Source organism: Tupaia chinensis, unplaced genomic scaffold (genome assembly GCF_000334495.1).
Source record: "Tupaia chinensis unplaced genomic scaffold, TupChi_1.0 Scaffold142716_1, whole genome shotgun sequence".
Taxonomy (NCBI): Eukaryota; Metazoa; Chordata; class Mammalia; order Scandentia; family Tupaiidae; genus Tupaia; species Tupaia belangeri.
The window spans coordinates 6,591,037-6,596,223 of NW_006202562.1; the positions used below are offsets into that span (position 1 = coordinate 6,591,037).

The 5,187-nt window shown below is 39.1% G+C and overlaps 1 protein-coding gene across 1 annotated transcript in view; it reads right to left on the bottom strand.

The window, feature by feature from the left end:
* The window catches only part of SLC24A3 (solute carrier family 24 member 3), a 530,173-nt gene that overhangs the window by 94,064 nt on the left and 430,922 nt on the right, over positions 1–5,187 (bottom strand). The gene's annotated exons all lie outside the window — the stretch shown is intronic.

Consider the following 5,187-nt stretch of genomic DNA (forward strand, 5'->3'; position numbering starts at 1 on the left):
ACTGATTGGACAGAACCAAGAAAAGAAGCTGTAAGTATAATTTTGAATTTATACTTCTCATAATTTTTTTTTGGGGGGGGGGAGAGGTTTTTGCGACAGGGCATGTGCACTTGCTAGAAAGACAGAGAGACAGAAAGACAAAAAGCGAGAAATCATTCTCAGGGGGGATGGCCACACCGCAATCCCTTCTCCTCCATTCTCCTCTCAGGATTTTGGGCATGCACGCACATGCACCTGGCGTGATTTTAAGCCACTAGGTCCAGGACTCGAACCACAGTCGACTACATGGGAATCCAGTGACATAGCCATTGTACGAACTGCTGGTCCCATTTATTTTGAATTTTATAGTCTTCATGTAAGTAGCCAGATACATGTATAGGGCGAATATGTCCTCATTTTATATACATTTTTAAAGGTTTACTTATTTATTTCTTCTTCAAAGAGAGAGAGAGAAAGAGAAAAGACAGCACCCCCAACAAGGTCCTCATACCACAATCTACCCCCAACCTCAGCCAGCCAGGATCAGAGTCACACATGTGCACCTGACATACTCAGGAAGACACTGGGACATGACCCCAGGACATTCCGTGTGGCCTCCACATCATGGAGTGTTGTGTTACCACTGACCCTCTTCATTTGATCAATTACAAAACTTAAAAAGAACAATGTCAAACCTGAAGGATTATTTTGGCATTCTTTTCTGTAACACACTCTCATGATAGTTGGTCTTCAGAACAATCTGGAATTTCTCTGTGTTTGGAGTATTGACAAAAAAGAAAGTTAATAAATATCTCATGAATTCAGAAATCAGAAAGCTAAGGCCAAGTATCTGAGCTTAAGCTTCTGGAAGCCAGAAACTGCCTAAAATTACACACACAATTACATTAGCATTTGGTGCCTACACTGTTACCAGAACTGTGTTTTCCATGGTGTTAGAGAAGCAGTAATGGAATCATAGGGGACAGATGCTTCATTTCCCTCTAGTATCTTTGAAAATTAAAATGCTGAAAACAAAGGGGATAGAAAAAAATAGGAGAGGATGCTGGCAGGCGGTGTGGTGGTTAAGGGCACTGGATTCCCACACAGCCGGTGGTGGTTCAAGTCCTGGACCTGGTGGCTTGTTTTCTCACTTTCTCTCTCTCTCTCTCTGTCCCTCTCTGATCATAAAAATAATAATAATTAATAAAGTAAATAAAATAAAAAAAAAGTTTTAGAAAAATAGGAGAGACAGATAGTCTTCAATCTCCATACTTAGATATGGACTTAGAAGTTTTATTTCATGTTTGGAAAGATCCAAGTTTCCTTGGTTTTATCAATTAAAAAAGGAGAAATGGTTGGCTGTATCTTTTTTCAAATGATTTTTGCTAGAGGGCACATGCGCTTGCAGAGAGAAAGACAGAGAGGGAGACAAAGAGAGAGGGGGAGAGTGAGAAATCATCTCCTCTGGGGGAATAGCCATACTGCAATCCCATCTCCTCCATTCTTCTCTCAGGATTTCAAGCCTCCAGGTTTGGGACTTGAGATACATAGTCAACCATGTGGGATCCAGCTACCTTAATCTCCATGCCATCAGATGGCCTGGTTGTGTTTTTTAATTTTTAATTTTTAATTTTTTTTAGAGATTTTGCAATAGGGTATGTGCGCTTGCCAGAGAGTCAGAGAGGGACAGAGAGACAGAGAGTGAGAAATCAACACCCCCCTACCCTCAGGGGAGGATGGTCATGCTGCAATCTCTTTTCCTCCAGTTACCTCATGGGATCTGGGGCATGCACACACATGTGCCCAGCATGAGTGTTAAACAACCAGGTCCAGACTCAAACTGTGTTCAACCGTGTGCAAATCCAGTGTTGTAATCATTATGTCATCTGTTGGTCCCCCTGGTTGTGTCTTTTTAAAATTAAAATTTCTATCTACTATTTGAGAAAGAATGGGACTTCTGCAATATCAGGAGCTAATCCGAATTAAAATGAGTGTGTGCTCAAAAAAAAAATGGAGGTGACTCTCATCCCCAGCCAAAACCCTTATGGGCATCTGGTGGGAACTGAAGGTGGAAAGGCAGGACATGTCTCCCCTCTGGTGTGAAAGCACCACACAGTTCTCTCAGAGGTGATGAGGATATTTTTATACTAAAAAGTACTGGTTGTTATGTCTGTGTGGCTCATCTGGCCCCAGCTGATCTTCAGATAATCTATTTTGAGTTATTTCTGTGACTCAGGGTAGGGCGTGCAGGTGATGCTTATGAATCCATTCTGCAGCCAGTGCAAAATGAACACAAGAACATTTCTTTAATGTGTGCTTGGAAGATCTGTGCCTTCAGTATTAAAGAAACAGAACTAAAACATGGCGACACGTCAGTAACACATCTAGCCCCAACGGTCTGTTTCACAGTGACGCAGAGAGCTAAGGGAATTGGATGACTAAGGTAGTCACTTAATCAACCAGTCACCAAAAACCGTTCTTCCCCAAAGAGCTGGAAAACAGAAGCCAAAACTATAGGGCATGGTTACTTTAGCTAAGTAATTATGTTAATTCTTCAGTTTGCAAATGAAGACCATAAAGAGTACTTAGTACATTAGCTACTCAGGGGATCAAAGATGTATGCAAATCAAATCGCTGTGGGGAAAACAATAAAAGCAACAAGCTTACAGTGTGCAGAGGAAGCTGGGACAAGGGAGAATGGTTCTGCTCGCAGCCTCCAACTGTTGGCTGTCAGTGGGGCCAGTCACTTCCACAAGCTTCTTCTTTTTTAAAGAATTATTTTATTTAACTTTATTAATTTATTTTAAAACTTGACCAGAGAGGGACAGAGTGAGAGCAAGAGAGAGAGCAAGGAAGCAAGCCACCAGGTCTGGGACTTGACCTGTGGTCAGCCATGTGGGAATCCAACACCCATAACCACCACGTCACCTGCTGGCCCCTCCACAAACTTCTTGAAGTGTCCTTATAAATAATACCTACTGCTATTGCTTCTCTTCTCCTTTCCCCTTTCTTTGAATTTTTAAAATTTATTTATTTATTGTAATTTATTATTTAAATATAACCATTATACATCATTGCAGTGTACAGTATGGTTTTTAAAAGTATGTATATGGTGTGTAATAAACAAATCAAGAATATAAATATATTCACTACCTTCAACATTTAATGTTACATTATGTTGCATACATTCAAAATTGGCTCTACTGGCTTTTTGGAAAGTATATATTGAATTGTCATTGATGTTCTTTACTGTGAAATACAGTTCTAAAGAAAAACTAAGTGATTAAAAATATGACAATAAAAAATCTCATAAATTAATGAATATGGATTTTTGAAAACAAAGATAATCATCTCAACATAGCCAATGAAAGAAGAATTTGTAATTTCCATGTAGAAGACTGTGGGAGACATGAATTTATATTCTGAAAAGATCTGTGGTATCATTGGGCTAGTTAAAGAGAGGTGTAAAGGACCAACAGTTGGCGTAATGGTTATGTCGCTGGACTCCCATGTAGTCAACCGTGGTTCGAGTCCTAGACCCGGTGGCTTAAACTCACTCTGGGTGCATGTGCATGCATGCCCAAGATCCCAAGAGAATGGAGGAGAAGGGATTACGGCGTGGCCATTCCTCCTGGGGGTGATTTCTCGCTTTCTGTCTCTCTGTCTCTGTCTCTCTCTGTCTTTCTGGCGAGCACACATGCCCTATAGCAAAAAAGAAAAAACTCTCCAAAAAATACTGAAGAGAGGTATAATTGTATATAACAATTGCTCATTAGGAAGAGATAGAAAAATAAAAGTTTTACTCACTCACTGGGAGTTTTTGTAAGAAAGGTCAGTGAGAGGTAAAATTCTGAAACTTTTGTTCACTGGAAAATATTTTTATTTTCTCTCTTATTTGATGTTAGTTCAACTAACTGTAGAATTCTATTTTTTTTTTTTTGAGAGATTTTTGCCATAGGCTGTGTGCACTCACCAGAGACAAAGAGACACAGACAGAAAGTGAGAAATCACTCCCTGAGGGAATGTCCATGCCAAGATCCCTTCTCCATTCGCCTCTTGGGATTTTGGGTGTACATGCGTACATGCCTGGCATGAGTTTCAAGCTGGCAGGTCTGGAACTAGAACTGTGGTCAACCATGTGGGAGTCCAGCACTTTAACCCCTCCGTCATCTGCTTGTCCCATAGAATTCTAGATCTAAATTCATTATCATTCCTAACATTCAGAGTACAGTTCCATCATCTTCTAGCATTCATTATTATCAATTAAAGTCTGAAATTAGACTAATTCTATTCCCTTGTACACAACATATTTCCTCTCTGAAAATAATAAGCTTTTTTAGGCTTATTGTTTCAAAATTTCATGCAGATATTTCTAGTATATATTCATCTTCATTCCCTTTATTTGGCACTGTATCAACTCTTTCAATGTGCAGACACATGTTTTCTTTCTATTTAGAGGAAATACTTGTTGATTTTCTCTTCTCCAATTTTTTAAATTCTCTTCTTCTGGAATTAGAAGTTAGATTTCATATTACAGATCCCAGATTGATCTTCCATATTTCTTAATTTTCCATTACTATTTTTTTTGTCTTATGTAGAATATGTGAGGTTGGTGAAGAGAAACTAAAAGGGGGAGGGAGAGAGAAAGTGAGAAAGCAACCCCTGGGGGGATGACCACGCTGCACTCTTTTTTCCTCCGTTCTCTTGGGATTCTGGGCATGCATGCTTAGTGTGTTTCTCAAGCTGCTGGGTCTGGGACTTGATCTCACAAGTCATACATGTGGGTTCCAACTGCCTTAATTACCATGGCACCTGGCTGGCCCATATTTTTCATTACTTTTCATATTTGCTCTGAATGCTAAATTTACTATTTTTCCTTATGTCTCTCAAGTCTCTATTTTGGTCATCATCATATCATTCTATTATTTTGGTCCTTTTCATAATTCATAAAAAGTATTTTGGAAGTTACATTTGAAGTTTTAAAACAATTTCTTTTTTTCACTGATTACTTTCCATCCCTTTGAATTTATTACTTTATTAGCAGCTCACTCTTGTTTTATGGCCTCTATATCTTTGCAATATTCCCTGAGGATTCTTTTTTTTCAAAGAAGTATTTTATGTATTTAATTAATTAATTAATTTTAATTTGACCAGAGAGGAACAGAATGTGTGTGTGTGTGTGTGTGTGTGTGTGTGGGGGGGGGAGAG